The sequence below is a fragment of the Ursus americanus genome, chromosome 21 (assembly GCF_024610735.1).
Source record: "Ursus americanus isolate L20-20 chromosome 21, mUrsAme1.1.p, whole genome shotgun sequence".
Lineage (NCBI taxonomy): Eukaryota > Metazoa > Chordata > Mammalia > Carnivora > Ursidae > Ursus > Ursus americanus.
In genome coordinates this window covers 16,036,017-16,061,925 of record NC_142147.1, presented here as the reverse complement: position 1 = coordinate 16,061,925, position 25,909 = coordinate 16,036,017, and the positions used below count along the sequence as shown (strand labels likewise).

Here is a 25,909-nt window from a genome sequence, read left to right as displayed (position 1 = left end):
GAATGCTAGAGAAGCTAGGAATGAATTGAACTGAATGTGAAAAGCAAGTGGATTTGACTGATTCAAAAGAGTGCGCTGTCATAGATGCTTTTGTCCAGATACCCTTCACTGGGCCAGTGCACCCGCCCCCTGGGTACTAAGGATGTTAGCTCTCCAAAAATGTCCCCTACTCCACATTTTTCCTTGAACTGTAGCTTCCTTTTTCAGGACGTTACACTTCACACAGGAGCCAGCCAGCTATCAGTAACTGATTAATAAGGGGGCAAAAATGCTGACACCCCTTGCCTCAAGTGAAACTAACACTGTGGTACAATGAATGGTCCAGATCTCCCTGAGGGACAAGGTTTAAATTATTCCCAGCCAAGTCCACATCCTTGCTTAGCTTTCCTTACGATGCACTGTTTTCCTCACCTTCCATAGTCTTCTTCCCTTACTTCTTTTCTCCTGAGAACACTCTTTTAATAAATCCCTTTAATAACAATTCTCATCTTAGGCTCTACTTTCTAGGAGCTCAATAGGTTTCTGAAGTCACACAATTGAAATACACTTTCTGCTCCTCAGTTTATGCATCTATTAAATGAGATGAGAGATGGAAAGCATCCTACAGACTGATAAGAGCCCCTGGTTCTACTTACTTCTTATGGACCTGGTTTATCCTACCAGGGAAGCCACCTAGACCAGCACAAGTGCTCCCTAGGGATCAGGGAAATCTAGAATGGATGGTAAACAAAGAATATAATGAGTATCAATCTTTATTAGGTTATTCTTATTTTCATTTTCATTTTAGGTTAATAGATGTTATAAATGGGGCACTGGCGGTAGTTGTGAAGACATTTCAGGGAAGGTCATGTTAAAGCTAAGTTATAGATGAGTAGTTGTTAGCTAGGAAGAAAGGTGAAAGGAGGAAGATAGTACAGGCAATGGGAATAGAACAGTCAAAGAGGCCACAAAAATAGGGATGTGTATGATCTCACTTCTTATAGTAGTTCACAGCAGAGCTTACTATTTGTGCCATGCAAAACAATATCCAGATTTAGGTTATTAGAGCATAGAAACTTTTTAATCAGGAGAAATGGGATTTATGCTTCTCCTTACTTTTATCAGAACAGAGACTATATCCTTCTTCATCTCTCCTGTTTCTCTATTGCTCAGTATTAATCACTTCTAGGCTATTGCAACCATTCTACATACCCCCAGTATGAGGGGTTCCTCGTGTGATTTTTATTAGGCCATGGTTAAAAATACTATGCTATCTCTAAAATTTTTAAATTTGTAACTCCTTTTCTAATTTCAACTCTACGGATCCAACCTCCTACTTGAAATCTCTACTTGAATGTCTAGTAAGTATCCTTTTGTTAAATGGATAAATCAACACCTTCCAGATGATTTGCTGAAGATTCTGGAGCTAGCACATAGTAGGTATTCAACAAAGTCAAACAAAAAACAATGTAGTGTGGTTCCGGAAATATGAGCCTATCATCATTAGGAATGAAGCATAAGCAGAACCAATATAAAATCGTGTAGGACTTAGAGGGAATTTTAATGTGTGAATCTGTTCCTAGTGTAAGGACACTGTCGTATATAGTTTATTTTAAGCAAATAGAGAAAGGCCTTATATGTACGTGTCTGTTTGGGGGACTTGGCATCAGTGGAAAGACAGGAAACAGGACTAATATATGGAGCTGGCAGGTAGATGATATATTTCAAGCTTATGTAAAGAATATTTCCCTGGAATTAGAAACACTAAAAGTGAAATGAAATATTTGATATAGGACAGAGTTTCTTCTCTCTTAAAATAGTTACTTCGCTTCCAAGAAGATGAAATAGATGTACCTTTCTCTCTTTCTCCTGCTACATGTAACTATATATAACTAAAAACTTGGAAATTATATACAACCAAACATCAAACTCTGAAATGCAGAAAGAAAAAGACCAGTTAGGGGCCTCAGAACCCAAGGAACTTCATGGTGGTGAGTTCCCTGGATTCTGTGTTTGCCTTATATATTCCAGTACTTAGAGCTTAGGAAGTCAGCCATCAGGAAGCATCAATGGGTGCAGATGAGAGGAGAACAACAAAACAAAACAAAAAAACATCAAAATGGCTTAGACTTAAACTCTAACGTATCACTAATGACATTAAACGTAAATGGTCTAAGTTTATCAATAAGATGACAGAACTTGCTAGAGTGGATTATTTTTTTATATAAAGATTCAAGTGTATCCTTTACAAAGAAATTCACTTCAAATATACAGGCATGCTAAAAGTTGAAAGACAGAAAAAGATATATCATGCTAACATTCATCAATGGAAAAAAAAGGCTGTGTAAGTGTCAGATAAAATAGACTTCAGAGAAAAGAAAATTACTAGAGACAAAAAAAAAAGGATATTATAAAGGATAAAATGATCAATCTGCCAAAAAGACAGTAATCCTAAATTTGTATGTACCAAGCAAAAGAGCTGCAAAATAAGTGAAACAAAAACCAATGAAACTGAATGAAGGAGGAAACAAATCTAAGATTATAGTTAGAACCTCAATGCCCTTCTCTCAACAATTCACAGAACAACCAAACCAAATCACCAGTTCAACAACACCATCTACCAAGGACCCAAGTGATATATATACAATAGTCTACCTAACAACTACAAAATAGAATCCTTTTGAAGTACATATGGAATATAAACTATAGATCATATAGTGGACCACAAAACAAACCTTAGTAAATTTAAAACAACTGAAATTCATACAGTGTGTTCTTTAACAGAACCAGAATCAAACTAGAAATCAGTAACAGAAAGACAAGAGGAAAACTTTCAAACAGTTGGAAACCAAATACATTTCTAAATATTCCTTGGGTCAAAGAGGAAGTCTCAAGAGAAATTTAGAAATACACCAAACTGAATAAAAATGAAAATACAACATATCAAAACTGTGAGACACAGCTAAAGCAGTATTCTAATGAACATTTATAGCACTGAATATACACATTAGAAAAGCAAATATCTTAATCATCTAAACTTCCACCTCCAGAACCTATTAAAAAAAAGAGGGAGCAAAATGACCCAAAGCAAGCGGGTAGAAGAAATAACGAAAGTATGAGCAGAAGTCAATATATGGAATTTAAGAAACAAAACAAACAAGCACACAGGGGGTAAAAAGAGAGAGAGAGAGGCAACTGAGAGAGCCTAGTGTTGATGGAAATGTTCTGTATCTTGGGCTCTCTGAGTACTGATATCCTGGTTGTGATATTGTACTCTTGTTTTACAAGATTTTATCATCCAGGGAAATTGGGTGAAGCATGCATGAGAGCTCTCTGCTTTATTTCTTACAACTGCATGTGATTCCACAATTATTTCAAAATAAAAAGTTTAATTAAAAAATGTTTAAGAGAAATCCAGATGAACAGCAATCATAATTGCTACTGTGGAGGTTTAGCACAATGGGTCAAGAATGTACTAAAAGATCTCTGATGGTCCAATTAACACCAAGGTTCATAAGACAATCATTTTATGAGCATGCAATTCAGAGTTACTTGCAGAATGAAGAGAAATTACTTTCTTCAGCACTGCATTTAGAGCATAATAGAATTTCTATAAATATATGCTAAATAAGTGAGCACATATGTGTTTCACTTTATGAATTTCAATGAGCTACACATTTATAGGGAAATTATTTTGTATAAAATATATAATACTTTAAGTCTAGCATGTATGATCTAAGAAAATAGCACATATTAAAATCTCAGCATCCTCTCTAAACAAAATATACAATGCATTTGATTTATTAGTTTCCAATCCATTCCTTATAACTTATAAGGCTAGTAGAATCTCTCAGTGTATGTCCTAGGTCCACAGCCAAGTAAAGCAAACTGAAGAGAGTCATGTTCCATTCTTCTCTCAGGTACCACATGTTCCACAAATTGACATTTGTTTTTATCACTGTAGAACTCCACCCTAGACTCAGTGCACTTGAAGAGTTCTAAAATTGTCCTTGAAAATACCACAACTGTAGTTCTTTGAGTGTTTTTTATACTAAATCAAAAGTAGTAAAAAATAAAGAGTATCTACTTTTCCCTCTAGTATTTTGTAAGATTTTTACTTCCAGGGCTATAAAAGAGCAATAAAAACTATCTTTATTTACACCAGCTTGGCTGAGAAAGAAGCCAATGTGGATCTCAAAGCTTCTAGAATAGACATTAAAAACCACAGACCTGCCAACCATTCAATGTACCAATCCTAGAAAAAGTGCATTAGTCCTCGTGAAATTTCGAGTTCAAGTAAGAGTAATGGAAATCTTTGAACAAATGGGGAGTACAAACTGCAAGAGAATGGCTCCTATATTCAGGCTTTACCTGGGTCTCTTCCATTTGATGGTAGCTTAGAAAAAAATGGAGGTGGAAGAAATTACATCAACAGGTGGTTTTTCAATACTCACTCATTGTTAGGCACTGTAGAAGAGCGAAAAGTATTGCCCAAGAAGAAAGGATGTTAAGAACTAGCAGTCTGCCTATTATGTGGCAGGCAGATGGTGGGTGATTTACCAATATTACTGTCTTTAATCCACACAACTCACAGTAGTATCATTATCAACCCTATAAGATAACATAGGTTCTACTCACTAAATTAAATTCTACAGACGTGTACTGGGCATTGACCATGAGTCAGCATCATGATTAGACACTTCATTGTATACATTTTTCCATCTGATTTTTACACTTATCCTTTGTAGTAACTTTGCTAACTTTATGAAGGAGAAAACAAGCTCCAAAAGTTTAATTAATTTTTCCAAGCTGATACAACCTTGAAGGAGCAAATCCTAAATTTGAGCCCTGCTATTTTTGCTTCATCCTTTAGGCCTACACACTAGCACAATAGCAGATCAGTAATATGTGGTATAAGCCAACAAAGCCATGAAGGATAGTTAGTACACAGGTAAATGGAAAAAGTCAGGAAGGCATACCTCACGGTTGGAACAATGAATGCAAAGGTAGGAAAAGGAATAGGACAATGCTTACACCATGTGGCTTGAGGAGAACACTCATATAAAGATGGAGATTAGTAGTCAAGGGCGAGTCACTGGTTCCTGTACTCCAAATAAAGCAAAGTTCTAATTTCTTGAGTGGCAAACATCTCAAACAGGACTCATTATGCTTCCCCCAAATCTACCTTAGCGTTCTCTAGTTTATTAAGTGTGGCCACCATTTATCCAGTTGCCAGAAACCAGGAGCTAACCTTGACAATTTTTCCTCCTACAACTCCAACCCCCAATTAAATTCTGTAAGGTTACCTCCAAAACAATATTTAATTCCATTTCCTTATCTCCATACCCATTGCCCACTCTCTCTCCTGCTGGGGTGTGAGATCCCTGAATAAATGGTGTATTTCCTATTTACCTCTAACACAAGTTTGGCATAGAGCAGGCAGGGGCTCCACCACACTGGATCACTTTCATTGTACCATGGTATGGTCCTTAACACACTTTTAAAATATTCTCTCTCTCGATACACTGTTGTGAAGATTACTGCCCTCCTCTATATGTAAGGAAACTAAGGCTCAGAGGTTAAATTATTTGTCCAACTGGTACATGTGGGGTTTGAATTGAGACAGACTTACTCCAGAACCCATGATCTGAGCCTCAAACTCTATTCCCTTCCCCCTGAACCTGTCAGGCTCATCTACGACATCATCACCTTCCCAAAGTACACAGAGGGGGTTCCCTAAACCTAAGACTCTCTGACTGTTTTCCTTTAGGATTTTGGTCCTAAGTTAGAGATTACCTTGGATAAGAACAAAAAGAATTCTGGCTTTGAGAGGCATCATTCAACCTGTGTTACTTAATAAAGAAGCATCCCAGTGGTTTCCTCTGCCTTGCTCCTCTTCTCTGTGACTGTGATGGTGATTAATTCATACCCACTGCCCATTCCAACCCTGGCTAGGTCAGAAGGACAATCTTTCCTTTCTTCTTTATGGTTATTAGAAAGCAGAAGAACAGATTTGCAGCAATGAACTTTTCTGTTGTTAAAGTAAATCATCCAACTCTATTCTTCTTGGTATTTTTAAAGTATCTGATTCAATGGCACCCCAGAATCCATATATCTTAATTATGTATTTCATTACCTATCCCAAGTACACTATTTATAGATCTGGTTACTGAGGCAACAGTTATATAACCTTACATGTTTTTATTGGTTACCCCAAACTAAAATTACAAAGCTAGAGACCGAAGTTGATGTCTCGACATGCTTTTTGCAGATAATAACTTCCCTTAACTATAAAATGGCTTGTGAAAGAAGGGTTTCTTAGACCGCAATGATGTCGCATAAATCACATTGAGAAATTTAAGGTTCATAGAGCCATCCTTCCATTTCTTGCCCCCAGCCTGATACCAAGTGTCCTCAGTTAGATGCTTTTATTACTAAAGTCTTTTTCTTTTGGAAATCGCAATTCTAAAAGGCTTACAGTATTTTTTTATGGCCTAGCAGTTCCACTCAATGATATAACATCATGGCTTAATATTTAGCATAGAATATGGAAAAACACCAGAGGGGATAATTAAGCTCGCCAAAAGGGACACTGGATTCCTTCATGAGCCAGTGATAAAATGAAGGCTATAGTATTAAACTTCCATAACAAAAGTTCCAGTCTCTAACTACTGGAACGTGTGGGCTCCTCTTGGTCATTTTTTTATTCTTCAAGGGAAAACAGCCAGAAAGTTGGTATAATGCAGAAAACACCTTTAATGATGGACATACAGTAACAGCATTCATTTGTGTTTTTTACTTGCCTCAATTATACAACCTCATAACACAATCAATGAGCATCAAGAGTATTTATACAAATTAATATTCTAAAGTCTGTTACATCACCATGATTTTTCTTCATTCATCTTGGAATATAATCTCCAAAAATTTTTATCTCAATGAAATTATTTTCTATTTGGGATTACTTTAATCCCCTAAATAAGGCCAATTACTTTTGTTCCTGTCAGGAAGGCCATCCAAAGTTTGATCAGGAGTAATTTAAATTCCTTTCTCAATCCCATTTCAAATATCTATTTCTGAATGTATTTTAGTGCAAATTTACAGTTAGCAGTTGATAAAATATTTTTTTTTACCTCTTTTATATCCACAATTATGTTGTCCTTTTTCAATGTGTCAAATCTGAAAGTGGGCACATCACACCTGCCTTTTTGTTTTATTTCCCCCTCATTTTTAACACTAACTTTTCCTCTGCATTTCCTACTTGCTCCATCGGGATCTCTAAAACACAATTTACAGTTGCCGCAAACCCACAGCATTGCCTTCCAATTACTATATGTTACTGCTTTGGGATTCACAACTTATACTTCTCCCTTAAAATTTTTAAAAATATCTTATGAGATGTGATGTGTTTCCATAGAGACTCAGTTGTATAAATCATTTTGTATATATCTCAGGTCATTATGGAACTCTTTGGAAGAAGGCTATAATTTTACTAGACTCTAGTGTTTTTGTATATACAATTTATGAGAAGGTAGAAACTGACAGTAATAATATAAGCTTCCACAGATATCTACAGACTCTGTAGAGAAGACTGACAAGAACTTTGAGGACCTAGAAACTGTCATATGAAGAAACAGTTTGCATACAACACAGAGGATAAGGACAGTCTCATTCCATATAATTTGAGGACAATAATTATATCAATCTTCCTAGGTACCATATACTCTCAGTGCCTAGTATACTCATCCACTCATTCAATAAGTTACAAGTCCCAGTGATGACAAAGACCAAATATCTCATTTCCAGACCCTTGAGGAAAATGATATGTTAGTCTGTCACTCAACCTTTTTCAGGTTGATTCAATAAACTTTTTTTTCCAGTCTAAATTTTTCTCAGCTTGGCATTCTTTCCCAACTCTATATCATTACCCAATTTTATATGAAGGCTAAACTTCAGGGAGGCTGATCACTTTTAAACCTAGTTTGAGTCTTCCTAGAATGTTCATCCCTTAGTGAGAAATACTGAGAAAACTGAGAATGTAAGGAAAGACTATTTGCTCTCTTCTGGGAAAACCCTAGTAGACAGTCCCCTCCAATGGATAAAAATTAGGTCAAATAAGAGATTTTTTTTTTTTTTGACACTACCATATGTCTAACACCTTGCTGGGTCTTAATGGGAATCCAAGAGAGGTGCATTCATTCAGAAGCTTTATCCTCCTAAGGAAATATATAAATAATTTGAGGAATGGTGATAATTATATTAAGACAACCAAGAATTTAGCTGATTCTGTCTTCTCTAAAGGCTACATAAGTTCACCTTTAGAAGTTATATTCAAGTCACGTTTTAAGAGTGGGTAAAATTTGGAAAGTTGGAAGATCTGGAGTTGCTGGAGAGAGATGGTTTTGGTTTTAATGCCACTGGAGTGTATTAGATGTTATGATTTAGCTGAAGTTGGATCCAAGTTTCACAGTTTGAATTTTAGGAAGGTCAGATTCAGTGTATGGACAAATTCTTCATTCTCCTTTTTGGAAAAATTCAAGGTCTATTCTGGATGAGTCATGTTTTCCTCTAACTTTGCCATAGCTCTGTCAGTAAGCTCTTTCCTGGCCACGACCTCCATAGAAAAAGACAAATAGGATGAATGCAAAAGAGCTCCAAAGTCCAGCATCCCAACCTTAGCTCTGTATGTCTTAGTCTTGACAACATTCCTACCTGCTTTAGTTGACACCAACATTTCCAGTACAAATCCTTACTCTATGCTTAGCATCATACTTGGAAATGTCCAAATACATAAATGGGATTGACAGTTCCTACCCTTCCAGTTTACTTCTGAGTAGAGAAGATGAGATACATAGAAAAATAAAAGCACACATAAATCACATGCCAAGGTTCTAGAAATTCTGAGTTCAATAATGGACAATCAACAGAAAAGTGCAGGAAGCCAAATCTGTTCACTTAAGCCATAAATCAGGATGATTATTTATATGTAAAAAGATTTCTCCCTTAAAATACACAGGCTGGATGATAAAGCTGTGAGTGTGGAGTCATAAAGTATCACAGGGATTTTTTTTTTTCCCCTCACATTCTTACATTAATGTAGCTGACATCCCTTCACAGAGCACACATTTCAACATCTATGCAAACAAAGTCATAGCAATGTGTCTAATTGAATCTTCAATAATCAAGTCAATTTGTGAAATATCTTACAATTGCCTTTCAAGTTGTACCCCAAGTCTTGTCTGAAGGTGATAATGGTGAGGACTGCTATTGCAGAAGGCAGGCAGTTGTCACAATTTAAAAGCCCTTCATTCCTGACATAGCTTAGCACAAGGCAAAAATGAGTTTGCCCTTTAAATGCTGTGACCATTTTCCTCTCAAGTTGCTCTTTTATTATACAAATGAATCACTCTCCAGTGATTGTGCTAAAATGAGCAAAGCAGAAAACCTCCAGCTCCCAATTTCTACAGAGATGTGAACTCATCCTCAGGACTGCTGACTTGACTCCTGGCAAAGAAATAAGAGTGTCCAAACATCAGTACAAAGAGAACCGTTTGTCAACCCAATTTAAGGACAGGAATGGTTCTGGACCCTTCCGAAGTCTGAGGGGAGATTTTTGAACATGCCACTGAATGCTTTAGAATTTTACATTACTAATCATAATGACCCAGAGCCTTCCTGAGACATCTGCATCCTATTCCAGCCTGTAGAAAAGAGTTGTTTAGCTTAACAGTAACCTGATGGCTTATGTTTGTTTATATATATGGAATCTAAACAACGATCATAGTTAGTCTTCCTCCCTGGTATGAATCAGTGGTATCAACTAATGACCGTCTGTTCTGTATTCAATTGGCTATGTCTGTCTTAGAAGTGGGATAGATAGTCATGGTCATTGTACTCGGGTCCTCCTATGTGAGAGATTCAGTAATTCAATCTGCCCAATATAAAGACAGCATAGCATATGGTATAGGAATTGCCCATGTTCTTACTACTCTCTATCTACATAATTTCCCTAAGCCTCTCTTTCCTCACTTATAAATGATGATACTCATCTTTATGTACCAGGGTTGTTGCAGATTACATTAGATAAAGTAAAATAAAGCACTTATTAGCATGGCACCTTGACGCATTATAGGTGTCAAAGAGTATAATTATAATTGCTCCCTTTCTTCACTATTAACATCTTTAAAATTTTACAGTTCAGTTTTTCAATGCAAATAAACTATTGTAGCTCTCCTCATCATTGTTGCCATTATCATCATCACCTAAATTTACATTTTCAAGGCATTTTACATTTATTATCTCATCAAATATTTACTGCTTGAATACCTCCAATAATAAGAACAACTAGGACAGTCTCATTCATAGATCAACAACTTAGGCTACAAGATAGTTCTTCCTTGTACTGAACAGATATCTGCCACCCTGTAAGTTTCACCCATTAATCCTTGGTCTCCCTGACTCAAGCATTACACTCCATGAGCTCAAGGGGAGATCTCTCCTATATAATAGTCCTTTTGAAATGTAAAGGTGGTATTGTTGCTACACCCTTCAAGTCTTCTCTAAGAAGTTATATGGAATCATCGAAACTCTCCTATGGCCTTTGTTTACACGTGCAGAATCTCAGGCAATGTCCCTAAGACTCAGCAATCTGAATTTTTTGGTACACACTTCCAGAATCCTGACACACACATGGTCCAATGATCCTATCATGGATGGACTAGTTTGGTTTTCTTCAATTTACTGCTGAAGGTTGACTCCCCCCACTTTCTCCACCTTGTTCTATATTCTTGGAGGCTGAATATGGACTAGATTGATGACTCTTTGGCTCTCCTGTGGGTTCCCATGACAAGAAGCACAAGCAAGACATCACGGACTCCTCTCCATGGGATCACTCCAGGCTAGACCAAAGCACAGCCCCTGACAGGGGGCCCAGCTTGCTCTCTCAGATTTACAGTAATCACGTCTTCCTGCTATACCTTCAGACCTCTAGATGGGAAAGACTGCTTACCTTATTATTCTCAAGAAGATGTCCTATACCTAGTAATTTCTCTACATCCTGCCCCTCTTTGTAAGGGATAACGCTGTTCAACTCTCCTCAAAAGTACCCAGATTGTGCTATCTCCCTCCTGCAAGTTCCTGGATGATAGAACGGTTTAGAGGAATCTGGTTCAAATCCCCTCTTGTCCACTTGTTTAATAGTATAGCCCTAGGAAATTTAAGAGCCTCAGTTCTCTCACTTTGAAATGGGTTAATAAGAATATCCACCTCCTGGAGGAGTTACAAGAATTGAATATATATGTATGTGATCCACTTAATGAAGACGCTGCACACAGTAAATATTTGAGGCAACTTAGCTATAAGTGATGTCATTCTTTTCCAGTACAAATAAAAAAGAAAATTATTCAGACTTTAAACCCAGTGAGACAACAGGAGAATTTGTTTACAAAATGTCAAAAAAAAAATAATATATCAAAAGAAAGAAAAAATATAATTACAAGGTAACTATTTTAAAGGAGATTTCAATCCAAGAAATTAGACAAACATATTTCTCATTATTAGTTGAAGAAATTTCTAAAGCTACGGAAATCCTTTCAAAGTAAATATCTGATGAGAATTTAGGAACACATTTCATTAAGGGGAGTTAGGATTCTAAATGAGAAATATAACAAGCTTTAGCTGATGTTTTAAAAAGTCCATTAAGATAAGAAGATCCCCAATACTAGTAATATTCATTGATTTAGTTTGATGAAAGTCAAAGATAAAAATGTGGAAAAAAAATAAGGATTAGACCAAATCCCATATAATCTTTTCAGTAGGATTACTTACGTCTGAGAGTTTTTTCTCATCTTAAGATAGCACCTTGAAAATTCTGGGCTTACTGGGAACAAGAAGATAACATGAATCCTTTCAAATTTATTTAATTTTTTAAAATAACCCACATTGGCTACATGGGAAAAGGGCTTAGTCTGAGAATAATAAACCCTGGGGCAACACTAGGATCCACATTCATTATAATCTCGACCAACACCATATCGTTACTTCAGGTTCAAAGTGAAATCAATAGCAAATCATTTGACTTTGTAATAGCAGAAATACAAGACACCACCTACTTCATCAAAGAAGGCTATCTGGAAAGAGGTAGCTACCTGCGCCACTGAAAACTGAATAATTTCAGCATTGAGGGCAATAATAGTCCAAAATCTAGCTTTTATATTTTGTATTATTTAGGCAGCTAAATGCCTTGATATAAATCTTAATACTTATTAATACCCCATCAAACAAGAGGATGTATGTATTTCTCTCAACTAAAAAAAGGAATTTCTAGGTGCAGGAATCTCATACATGTCAGCAGAGATGGGTCCCAGCTTCTGGTGGCTTTGGCAAATTATGGGCAACATGTCTTATGCCTCCTATTTTCATATGCAGTTCAAATTATTACGTATTTAGTCCACTCAAATGATTCAATGCTCTTTCTTATGATAGCTAGAAAGAAGAGGAAAGGAAGGCTATCGGCTAGAAATGATATTTGCCATTAATAATCTTGTTTATATTTACAAGTGGGCAAATCAGTAACACTACAAGGAAAGGCAGAGGCTCTTGAGGGCAACAGAGATACTTAGCTTCTCATTTGCTGAGATATTTCCATAGAATCTTCTCAGCTGAAAATCAGGTGTTTTTTTTTTTAAGATTTTATTTATTTGACAGAGAGAGACAGCCAGTGAGAGAGGGAACACAAGCAGGGGAAGTGGGAGAGGAAGAAGCAGGCTCCCAGCAGAGCAGGGAGCCCAATGTGGGGCTCAATCCCAGGACTCTGGGATCACGCCCTCAGCCAAAGGCAGACGCTTAGCGACTGAGCCACCCAGGCGCCCCAGGACTACTTCTAAGATGGCAAAGGCAGGGTAGGTCTCCCATTCTAGGCATTAAGACTAGGGAAGGGGACGTGGGGTATATTTGTGTGGGGGAAGTCACTGGAAAGGTTATGTATTGCAAAAAAAAAAATTATAAATTATTTGAGCTTCAAAGAACTTGAGGCAACATGTAATTGAACCCTCTTTAAAATGAGGATAACCAAGGTCTGGCAAGGTCCATGACCTACTAAAAGTTTTTTATTCACTAAAAAAAATAATTAAAGCATTTGATTCATCTATTTTACTTATTTCTCTTTATTCCAACTGCTCTCTTCTCCTCTAATTTTTTTCTTCTCATATGCTAAGGGCATTTGATCTCCATGAGGTCTTAAAATATATTGATTATCTTAGTCTGTCAGACGAGATTAATAATTTTGCATCGTTTTTAAAAAATAACCAAACAAAACACTGGATTAGTAATTTATACCCCCCAAAATCCTAAAATTAAGTAATGGAAATCCACAATAGTTTACATAGCAAATTTTTACCTATTGGCTTAAGGGGTTAAGTGGTGAATATACCCATTTGTTAGTCTGTTAGCCAACACACAGTTTTTGAATATTCACTTTGTGTAGATTTTTTTATTTAACCCTACAATTATCAAACATGGTTGAAACTGCTGTCCTCGGGTCTAAAATAAGAAAGAATATAAAACAAGAGCTCTACTCAAAAAGATCCCTGTCTGTGGGGTTCTTGATAAGATTTTCTGATCAGGTTTTCATTTCAGAGATGAAAAAGCAGAAGGAGCTAGATGCACCTTCATAGGGAAAAGTGATTTTTTTTTTTTTGCTTATTTATTTATATTTGGGAGACAGAAACTCTTTGTCACTAACCCAATGTTATAAAAAGAATTTTTTTTTTATAATATTTGTAAAGATTTTTAAGCTCCTGATCTTTCTTACCGTGGGACAATCTGGCTCATTCTTGAAATACTGTCAATAATAAATTTAACACTAATACTAATTAAATGACTACTCTAAGGGCCCTACATGTCTTTACGTAGCCCTTAGCACAACCCCAAGAGGCAGGTAAGAGTATTACTACTGCCATTTTCAATGTGAGGATCCTGAAGCACACAGTGCTTATGTAACTCAAGTCAGCCTGCGAGCTCAGGAAACAACTGGAATTTGAACACAAGGGTTCTCTCTCCAAAGTCTACTTAAACGTCACTCTGACAACATGTTGCTTCTCCATGTTCTTCTCGTCAGTCAAGTGGTTAAGAGCTTGAGCATGGAGTCAAGCACATGGATTCAAATTCTACTGTGTCCTAAAGGTATAACCTTTGGCAAGTAACATCCACTCAGTTTACCCATCTGAAAATGGTGATTCTATATTTAGGAGAATTAAATGGAACTGTGTGTATAAAGCCACTGGTAGGGTCTTCTTGCTGCTATGGTTAAGTTTGACACTTGATAACAGCCAAAAAGCAGACAGACTTGTAACCACCCAATAAAGCATAGCATAGAGCAGTTGAGAGCAGAGAAAAAAAGGGGTTAATTCTGACAGAAACCACCAGGAGGTATGGAAAAAAGATGAAATGAAATAGCAAAGGATCACTTGCTACAGGAAGGAGGCGAATAGAGAGACTAACTCTTGTCTTGCAAGAACTGGAAGAAAATTTTAAGCAAAAACATCAAGGTAATAAAGTTGATAAATTGGGGCCTGTTACAGACTAAATGTTTATGTTCTCCTAAAATTCGTACATTGAAGCCCTACCTACAGTGTGAGGATATTTTGGAGAAGGGGCCTTTGAGAACTAAGGGGGTTGAGATAAGGTTGTAAGGGTGGGGCTCCCATGAGGGATCACTGTCCTTATAAGAAGACGAAGAGAGACCAGAGTTTGCTCTCTCTTTCCCTCTCTTCCATGTGAGGACACAGCTAGAAGGAACAATCTTTAAGCTAGAAAAGGGGCTCTCACTCAAACAGGACCATGCTGGCCCCTTGATCTCAGCTATCCAGCTTCCAGAACTACGATAAAATAAATTTCTGTTGTTTAAGCCCCCCAGTCTATGGTGTTTTATTAGAGCAGCTGGAGCTGCCTAATTCATGGTCAAATACCAGAAAGGCCAAGCGTAATTAAGGAGAAGGTAAGACTGTCTGCCAAGTAAACTTTCCAACACATGGCAAATGCATGCTTTAAACATTCTGCTATTGTTTTAAATGTGCTGGTGTATTGTCTCTCTTTTAAGAAAGGGAGTTGATATGGTAGACAAGATTTTTTTTAAAAAAATGCTGCATGGTACAGAGTATCGACTAGGAGTGAGGAACCTGGTTTAATAACATGGTGCAGCAGAGCAATTTAAATTGGTACTATTCCCCCACCCTGTTTTCATCTTTTCTGAGCCAGTCCTTTTTCATGTCCAGGATGTCGACAGGGGTAAGGAAGAAGCAATCTGGAGTCAATGGCTCTTGAGACTGAGCTTTATACTGCAAAGGAGCAGTTAAGGTCCCAGCAGCAATATGATAGTACGCTCCTACTGGTCCATGGAGAAGAGCTTAATAAAGAATGTTTGCAAATATATGGGCAGAGCTTTGGGAAAACAACCATGAATAGTGCAAGGCACCAAGGCTAGCAAAAGTGTGGGACTGTTACTACTCTAAGGCCTTAAGGTAGCTGAACAGAATCAGAGTAGGCAGCTGTCCAGAAAGTTCTCCCCGAGAGGAGGTATGTCCTTGAGTACAGCAGTGTAGCCAACCCCACAGTAGCTCAGCAAGGGCAGAGCTAGGGGCATAAACACCCCAACCTCATTTTTCCTCCCTGCTATCCTTTCATCTCCTGCCAAAACATTCATTGACAGAAGTCAACTACCAGCCAGAAAGCAAATCTTTGATGCTGGCGATACACATTAGGCTACCGGGATGCAGAGCAGGGTAGAAAGTGGATCTGGAGGGCAAACGGAAGATATCCATCATGGGAAGAAAGAATGGGGGTAGAGCAGCATGCTGAGAGAGAAAACAGTGCTGTGGGTGCCTCCAACTCTCTGGCAGTGGGGTAAGTGGCCCAGTGCCTCCGCGAAAAAACAAGGCTCACGGTGGATATCTACTTGCAAGCCTCAGCTAGTGGGATCTTAGGCACTAGGCTTCAGAGTCAACCAAGAGTCCAGAGCGCAGGATTTTAAGGGACATCTAGAGGTTTCCTACAATGAAAACACCACGTCTTGTATTATGGTGCAGAGAAGGTAAGTCACTTCCTCAAGATCACATGATCAACAGTTTGAGAAAGTGAGCTTTGTCAGTTCTGGTTTGAATGATTTTGTCCATTATGTCAATGTGCTTTGGAAACGTAAACCCTCCAGCCTTCATTTTCATTAACATATTTTTACAATCATTTATATAACCATACTCTGTTTGATCAGTTGAACAGACTCAGTGAAACATTTATGCAAGCGAGAAATGTGGATTTGGCTTTTAGTACTGTCAGCCTTGTCCTCCAGAAAGAAAGGGGTAAGTGTGGGTAAATTACATGACATTTTCTTCCTAACAAAATTATTTATCTGGATGCTTTCAATTCTTAACTGATGCAAAAGGATTCAAAATCCTTTCTGGCAGTTAGATTAAGAGACAGATTCTTGCATTTAAGATCTAAAGATTAAACCTTACCAGGATTAACCATAGCTTTGTCCAAATAGCACTCTAGGCTTCTGGGATGGGGATGAGAATAAAACTAAAAATTTCTACATAAGTGAATAGATTTTTTTCAGGAAAAAATGTCAGATACTTGGAAAAGGGCAAGAGAGATTACTGGGTATCCTTTCAGAGAGGTAGGGACCTTCTGGGGGGAAAATCTGATTCTATAGGATTAGCACTTCTGATTGTCTTTCAAATGACTGGTCTATACTCCTCTGTTATGGATGGAAGTTCAGTTGTAGGAAAGAGAATATTATGCAAGTGATTATTGTCCATAGCAATAAAAATGAATGTTGTCTAGCAAATATAAATTGATTTTCCAATCTGTAGAAGACATGACTGCAAACATTACATTTTATTGCCCAGTAGGATTTTAGCTAGCTTTGCATCTATTATTCCATTCATTTTGGCATTCTTGATTGCCTGATTATATCTGTCGTTCAAATTCATACCTGAACCCAGTTTCAGCATCTTCCCAGCTCCCCATTAATTACTGTTACATACTTCTTTGACAGGTTTTCATTTTTTATTTGTGTCAGAGTGATGAATTAACCTTCTTATAAATTATACTTTAGAATTTTACACAATCTAAAGTTGTTTAGTGATTTCTGACTAACATTCATTTTTATTCAACAGGTATTTGAGTGCTGACTTTGTCCCAGGTAGTGTGCGAGATACTGCAGATAGAAACGGTAAGGAAAGGATAAAATATCCCAGCCTTAATGAATGTCACAGTCTAGTGTAGATGACAAGCAATGGAATAAATTTTTTTTAAACATACAAACAAAATTCTGGTTTATGTTACAGAGGAAATAAAAATACTGACTTTTAAGAGCAAATAATAGAATTGGACTTGGAAGGCAGTTTTGCAAGGTGTTCCCACTGCTTTGAGATGATATCTGGGAAAAAGTTGCTAAGCTACTGTGAGGTCAGGATGAGCATAAGGAAGTTTTTCCACAAAGAGGAATTAACACATGTAAAATCCTAGAGATGGGAAAGGCAATTTACTTCTGAGCAGAAAGCCAGGAATAATTTGATTCCAGAAGAGGAAAGACTAGGCAGGCTCTTGCAGTTCATATTAAGTATTTTTGGTCATAAAAATACAAATTGTATATATACACTTAAGACTCTACGGTAGGTTCCCATTAGTCCTAGGATTTAAAAATAAATATCTATTTCCACAGAAAGTCTGCTTTTGGATGCTTTTGTTTGGTGGGAATAAGAAGTTTGATGTCACAGAGGATGATAAAAGATTCTCAAAGGGCATTAGTGTAGGCCACTGTATGTAACGGTTCACCAAAACGAGCTAAGGTGAGAACTGGATGTAATGAAAACAAGGAATCCGGGGCGCCTGGGTGGCACAGCGGTTAAGCGTCTGCCTTCGGCTCAGGGCGTGATCCCGGCGATCTGGGATCGAGCCCCACATCAGGCTCTTCCCCTATGAGCCTGCTTCTTCCTCTCCCACTCCCCCTGCTTGTGTTCCCTCTCTCGCTGGCTGTCTCTATCTCTGTCAAATAAATAAATAAAATCTAAAACAAACAAACAAAACAAAACAAAAAACAAGGAATCCAGTGTAGACACATCCAGGATGCCTGTCATCCTCAGTATTTGACTGATGAACCCTACATCTAGAAAATTCCTCCTGGGTTTGCAAGATTGGACCAGCAAGAGTTGAATTTGAAATTATTTGTTACTGTGTAACGAGCAAGGCAGAGACCGCTCAGCAGCAGGGAGGACTCATGGTAACAGCAACAGTGGTAACAGCAATACTCAAAGGGCTAGTACACAACCAAGACGGCAGCGTACCCATCACACAAGCAGTTTTAACACAGATTAGAAGACTCAGTGCAAGGCGACTTGAACTTCTCTGCTGATACAGAATTAGCTGTAGCATTCCTCAGTCTGAAAAAATGAGACTTATTCAATCCTTTCAATTCTCACAGCTCTAAAGTTTTATACCATATTAGAGCTTCACAAGTAACTTGGTCTGATTTACATTATACAAGCTCCCCACTGGCATGCTTTTACATGCTTTAATATAATAACCTTGGCCTTGGCCACTATGGACAAATATATATTCCTAAATCCTGCCTACATAAAAGGGCTTTGAGTATTATACTGGCATTGTTCACGAAACCAGTGTCAGTGACAACATGGTCCCCTTTCAGAGGATATCTCGAGTGAATTCTTGTTTTCAATTTCTTCTTCAGACAAATATCTGTCACTCCAAAGAATGAGAACTACTTAATCCAAACTGTTTACTTCCCTAAAAGAAGTTTAGAGAAAAAGCCGAAGTACCATTACGGTTATTAGCTTGTACTAGGTGCTTTGAAAAATAACACAGTATAATGATTTTTAAATCCTACACATAACAATAATGACAGTCCTTAGTCTGATAATATCTATTACTAGACATGTATTAAATGTCTTAATTTCAATTTTGTGTTTACTTATGTATCTATTGGTCCTGTTCACAATGTGATTTTACTGATTTATCATTACTTACTACATGCCCTCCAAAGGGCAGACACTGACTTAGGTACTGGGAATTAAAAAAAAAAAAAAAAAAAAAAAAGCAGCAGCAATGAGACATGGTCCTTACCTATAAACATTCTTAACTTAAAACTAGAATCCCAGGGGCGCCTGGGTGGCTCAGTCGGTTAAGCGTCTGCCTCCCCTTCTCCATCTGCCTCTCCCCAGCTCATGCTCTCTCTCTCTCTCAAAATCTTAAAAAAATGTTTAATAAAAAAATAAAAACATTAGGGGGCGCCTGGGTGGCACAGCAGTTAAGCGTCTGCCTTCAGCTCAGGGCGTGATCCCGGCGTTCTGGGATCGAGCCCCACATCAGGCTCCTCTGCTATGAGCCTGCTTCTTCCTCTCCCACTCCCCCTGCTTGTGTTCCCTCTCTCGCTGGCTGTCTCTATCTCTGGCAAATAAATAAATAAAATCTTTAAAAAAAAATAAAATAAAAAAAAAATAAAAACATTAGAATCCCAGCTGCTGGAAATCCTTTTGGAAATAGAATAATAATTATTTTGAACTAGGATTTAGGGATATTCTCTTTTTTCAGAGTATGGTACCCAGAAATCTCTAGTCTTTTAAGAATTTCTGTTAGAATTCCAGATTCTCTTCTCTCCCAAAAAAGGGCCAACTTACCGTAATGAATTATCCAAATAATTCAAACAAAGAATAAAAAACAAAAGAAAATGGATTGCCTGTTTCATCAGTAATGCACAGGGCATATTTAAACTTTCTAAATAAAGCCTTCAGTGCCGATATTATCTGTCTCAAAGGTGAGGAAATGGAGCTTCGGAAAGGCTAAGTTGATTGCCAAAGGCCATGCAGCTCATTAACGCAAAAGCTAGAATGTGAACATCATTTCATTTCAAAGCCCATTTTCGTTCTCCTACACCAAGTGATGTTATGTTGTAGGGAAAAAAAATTTTAAGGATTCCTTTGAGGAAGATAATGTAAAATCGACAAACACTTCAGTACAATGTGCCTGGACACCCTGTTTAATCTTAGGGACCATCGTTCAGCTACAGTGTGGGGACACTGCCTGAGGCTTCGGACCAAATACGACGACAGCTCCTAAAACCCATCACGTTACAAACAAGGAAGTCAGCCTGTTTTGAGAAAGCTGTTCAGAGAATTCCACGCTAGGAGGAAAACGGGCCATCGTGGAATCCACAGACACTGCAGCTAAAAGAAGGGTCTACAGCCCCACTGAGGAGAGGGACAGCTGTTGGAAGTGCAAGGTTGCTGAAAATGGTCCAGGTTTCTGTTTTCCTGCAGCCCTTCCCATAGTTTTCATCATGTTACATGACTGTTTAGCCCAGTCTCTCTCCCTCCCTCTCCCTCTCTCCTCTCTCTCTCTCTCACCAACTTAAAGGTGTTCAAGCAGACACTCTTTACACTAATTTTTTCTTCCTCTTTATCCAGTCATATTATCTTAGACTATAATTGACTTTTTAGTGGGAAAGACAGACAAATTATCTAAAATCCCTGAGGTCTGGAATTTTGGTTTGTTCACTAGCTTTTTAAAGCCTCAGATACTCAACATTAATTGAATTAATGAATGAATGTGTCTTTTCAGATCATGTCATGTGCCGTAACAAGTCACTGAGCAATTTAAATCAGAGACAACATGATTCGGTTTATATTTTAAATTATACTATATTTTAGACCCACTTGACGAAGTGGGTGAAAGATGGGTAGGAATGAAGGCAGAGGCATAGTTAGAACATTAAAAGAGTCCAGGTGAGAGAAACAAAAAGCTTGAGGATAAAAATCCTTATTACATATGAAATTCATTATTATTTTTAAGAAAAGGTCTTAGATTACATTTTCTGGTGTGATATATACTTCAATTTATCTTCATGAATACCACCAAATACTTCATGGAAGATAATTACATCCCCATTTTTCAAAAGAGACAAATGAGGCTCAAAGGTTTTAAGTAATTGTCCTAAGGTTTCACAGGTAGACCGGTGATCAAATTCCAGCTCTATTTTATGCTAAAATCCTCAGTCTGTATTAGGGTGCCTACAATAATTACATGGGAACCAACAATGAACCTGAGGCAGGAGATCTGATCAAGTGCTAGCTTGCTGTCCATGTAATGACCCTCTTTTTAATTTATTTAGGCTACAAATACATAAACCTACATAAATAATAAAACCATAGTTACATTTTTTTACATGAACTCCCAAAATGGATAAGCCACCCCCATGCCATTTCTGATATCACCATTTTTAACACTTTCAGATTTCCTTTATGCTAAAACTTATTTTGAGGGAATATCCACATTATTTTTTTCATTCCCCTGAGAATTAAGGTTGGCCTTAATGGGCCTCAACAGACTATTATTCAAGGGACACCTTTGCCTAATGGTAGTAAACAAAATAATGGCCTCCCAAAGGTGTCCAAATCCTAATCCCTGGAACCTCTAACTATGTTATATTATGTGGCAAAAGGGAATCATGGTAGCAGACGAAACTAATGTTGTTCATCAGCTGTCTTAAAAGTTGAAAGATGATCCTGGATTATCTGGGTGGGTCCAATGTAACCACAGGGTCCTTTAAAAGCTCCAGAGAGGAAGAGTCAGAGTGAAACATGATGAGAAATACCTCAATTGACCATCGCTTGCTTTGAAGATGAAGGCAGCTACAAGCCAATGAAAGCAGACAGCCCCTAGAATAGGGGAAAGGATAAGAAACAGTTTCCCCTAGAACATCCAAAGGAACTAGCCCCAGTGATACATTGACTGTAGCTCAGTGAATCTAATTTTAGATTTCTGATCTCCAGAACAGCATGATGAGTTTCTGCTAAACCACCAAGTTTGTGATAATCTGTTATAGCAGCAATAGGAAATTCATACACCAACTGTTAAAACTATTTTTTATAATAATTTTTTATTATGTTAGTCACCATACAGTATATCCTTAGTTTTTGATGTAATGTTCCATGATTCATTATTTGCATATAATACCCAGTGCACCATGCAATATGTGCCCTCCTTAACTCTTTAAAAGAAAAGTTGTCTGTCCTATGACAAAGCATGGGGCCATGAGCTCAGTCCCATGCAGGCCTTCATTTGGTCCATCTGCCACAACCCACCACCAGCCCCCAGCCCTAAAGAAGTGATGGAGCTGAACCTAATGGTCGGTCTTCCTGGTACTAGATAAAAATGTATCTGGATATAGGTAACAGACTTTATTCAAAAACATTATAATAAAGGAAGGGGAATTACAGCAATAGGGAGAATGTTCTGATCACGATATCTGCAAGGATCTCAAAGGTCAGGCAGAAAAGGATTTTACTTTTATAAGGAGGAGTAAATAACACTATGAATCATGTCTTTTTTATTCTTTATTGTTGATGTTTTGAGGTCTTGGGGACTTGTTGACCTTGGAGGAACTGTCCCCACTAGGACTAGCGAATTCCTAGAGCTAGTCAACAACGTGCCTAAGCTACCTGGAGCCTGTGCCCCCAACTACCTCCTACTGGGCTTTCACATAACTCACTCTCTGGGCTACTCTTCTCCTACTCTGATCACCCCAGGACCAAGTACCAGAAAACTAGGAACAGCCTCTATGCCTCAGAGCCTGCTAATATTATTCAAGGTAGCCCACCCTAAGTCTGCCTACCTGTCTCACCTGTTCCTTCCTACAGAAACCATAATAAATGCTCTTGTCCAAGTTTTCCCCTTACTCCCTCCACCTCCTGCCAGCAACCCTGGTGCTTCCTTGTATGGGCCTGTGTGGCATGCCATATTTCCTGTTTCTAAGTATCTGTGAGTATAGAAAACTTCTTTCAATGACAATAACTCCCGTCTGATTGCCTCACCATACTTGATAAAAACAATTCCTGGGTACTCTTATAAAACGTGGAAGCTAGAAAGAACTGGGTGAGGAAGAGTGATATGAGTGGGTGGCACGATTAAAACAATAGATCAAGGAATGTTTTAAGTTCAGTTAACCATTTATGAGACTAAGAATGGGAATATGGAGGGCCTCTATCTGAGCTTGGCATAAGTAAGCAAGAAGTCATATTCGAATTTGATATAAGTCTCATGGGGAAGATTAGTCCTTTGCAGTCAGCGATTTCCAGGAACACGAAAGGGATGAAGGAGATTTCTTGACTGTTGTTCCCCGTTTCCAGAACAGGGAGGGTTCAGGTAAAGTTTGACATTGTCACTTGCCTTTTTGGAATAGAAGAATTCTGATCATGGCAAGTCATATTATGTAACTGCCTTTTTACTTTTCTCTTTACCCTTGAGAGCTTTCACAGTGCTTCTGGAGTGGGATAAAATAAAATTTGAGTATAAATTGTAAATATTGTTCGTGAGAACCATTAAACTCAAAACCAGTTTTGCTGAAATAACTTGGGGTTAAAATGAAACAAAGCAAAAATTCCTTCTCGTAGGAATTACTACATTCTGTCCCAAAACACTTGTGGAATATTAACTCACTTTATAGATCAGACTGGGCTTCAGAACGTTAAAGCAACCTAGATCATCCCTGAGATTCTTTCAGAGATGATTCTAAGATGAAGATGTCTTTGTGTTTCTAAGTCCACAAACCATTAAATTCCACCATGGTCTGCCTCACTTCCATAAAACGCTATGCCTCAACCCCTACCCCACTGAGAGGGTGCCAACTAGTAAAAGGGAAGAGAGGGAGGAAAGAGGATGTGCAAAGAATTAACTTTGATGGATGAATTTGCCTCCCACCAGGTCTCAATCACAGAACTGAGAGGAAATCATAACATAATGAAATTGCATTCATGCATATTCACTTAGAAGGGATTTTATTTAATATTAACAATATCCTAAGTCGTCATGATTTAGCTAATAAACCAGCAAACAGCAATTCATATTGGGATTGTTTGACTTCCTGTCAAATAGCTGCATTCTTGTACATGCAGAAAGAATGGGATAAACAACTTAACTGAGAATTAATGAATTGAGAAATACCTGAAAAGCTTTGTCTATAATCTGGGTTCTTGGAAGAACTCCAAGTAGTAGTCTTGATTTTGATTAATATTACAATTTATCCAGTTAAAGAAGTACCTCATAAATACTCATGAAGCATTTTATTAGATGATTGTAAATACTTAAAATCTTATTTTGCAGTCCTTTTCATCACAAAGAAAAAGAGGAGCAGTCTGGGAGCCGTATATCATTTAGCCTTGTTCATTGCCAGCAAAAGTCATATTGTATGTTTTAAAAAGGAACTATTTCAGCACTTATGGGGCTATTGTACAAGGTTGATGTTCTTAGATTAGTACGAGGACTAACGTGAGGTTACACAACAGGTGCTACGATGGCACATGCTCCCTTACGCCCTCTAGTGGCCCATCTACCCCAGCGTCATCCCCGTAACAGGCAAGACAAGTGTGTCTGCTTAACAGCAACTTTGGTAACATTTGAGGGCTCAACATATGCCCGCAGTTTGGAGAAAGGAGGTTTAAAGGAGCTCTCAAAATGACCTCACAGGAGTAAAGCTTTGCAAATCTTTTAAAACTTTAACCGGTCTTGTCCCCTCAGCCCACCCCGTCACCACGACCGCCGCCTACGCTACAACCAGCATCCCTCTGGTTTCTCTTCTCCATAGCCACACCCTCATTATCACCACTGTGCACATCACAAAACAAGCAAACAACGCTTCCGCCGGCCAAAGGGAAAAGGAGCAGGTGACACAATGATTCTGCCAATCTGAACGGGTGCACCTCTGATACATCAGAATTCGCAGTTCTTCCCAATCTCTGTCTCCCTTTCAGTTTTCCTGCCAAGGATACTTTTGTCCCCAACATCCATTTATACACAAGCACGAGTCCTTTGAAATCCCTCTGAACCACCTTCCTCTTTTACTGAAACTTCTTTGGACCTTTCTTCCCTCCTTTTTCCACAATTTTCAAACCAATATCCATTAGGTCTCTTTGTTTCTCCACTCAATCTGATCCACTAAGTGCTAGGATAAAGCTCAAGCTTTATTAAACCCGTTTGTTCACTGTCAAGGCTCTGTCGGTCCAAGCACTCTGAATCGAGAAATTATCCAGAACATTCTCTCCAGTTCTAAGATTCTCGGATTCGCTTTATCTGACCATCAACTGAGATGCTTATTCAAAATATAAATTCCAAGGAGTGACATCAGCAAGGCAAAAGTTTTCTACCACCGTCCCCCCGCAGAACGCGGATTTTGACCACACCCCTCGGCAAAAGTACCTTTGTGGGAGGTCCGATGTCCAGCAGAGAAGTCCCAGCATGCCACGGGATCAGGAGATCTGAGAATAAATGCGTTGAAGAGGGTAAGAACAGGGTCATTTACCCATGTCTTCCTCCCTCAACGTGGCACATCTCAGTGCTGAGAGACCCCCTGGACCCACAATTTCTCCTACGTGGGAAAGTGAGAGCACAGTGAGTGCCTGGCTTCCCTACCATGGAAGAAGGTCCCCCCCCTTTCCCACCCAAGCCAGGATACTGAGGTGATCCGCACCGCTTGAGAGGAGCTGGAGAGCAGCCACCAAGGCTGTATATCTTCGTACGTCACCAACTCCATGACGAAGAGACCCTGTAAGTCCCTTCAGGGACGTCGCTTACAGACACGTCTCTTGCGAGCACGTCTGAAACCGGACAGTAGCTGCCCCCAAAGCTTTATGTGCCTGACCGACTCAAATCTCCACCCCCGGTCTCTGTGGCTGGCTCTCTGCGCATGCCCTGGCCCTTGCGGACGTGCTTGTGAGCACGTGCTTGTGAGCATGTGCAGAGAGTCAACCTGATTGCTGCAGTTTTGCAGGTGGGGAGAAGGCGTGCAGACTTCAGGGCGCCACCCCAGGGAAACAAGCAGCACCTGGCCTGGCTTTGTAGGATTGAAAGAAAGCATACAGTCCTA

The 25,909-nt window shown here is 38.5% G+C and overlaps 1 long non-coding RNA gene across 1 annotated transcript in view; it reads right to left on the bottom strand.

Moving 5' to 3' along the window:
- Positions 1–25,694, bottom strand: part of LOC148108225 (uncharacterized) — an 87,372-nt gene extending 61,678 nt beyond the window's left edge. The window contains exons 1-2 of the long non-coding RNA XR_015720848.1: positions 25,514–25,694; positions 25,243–25,301 (exon numbers count right to left, since the gene is read on the bottom strand). This is a non-coding gene — a long non-coding RNA (uncharacterized LOC148108225). The remainder of the gene's footprint in view (positions 1–25,242; positions 25,302–25,513) is intronic.
- Positions 25,695–25,909: the final 215 nt, after the last annotated feature.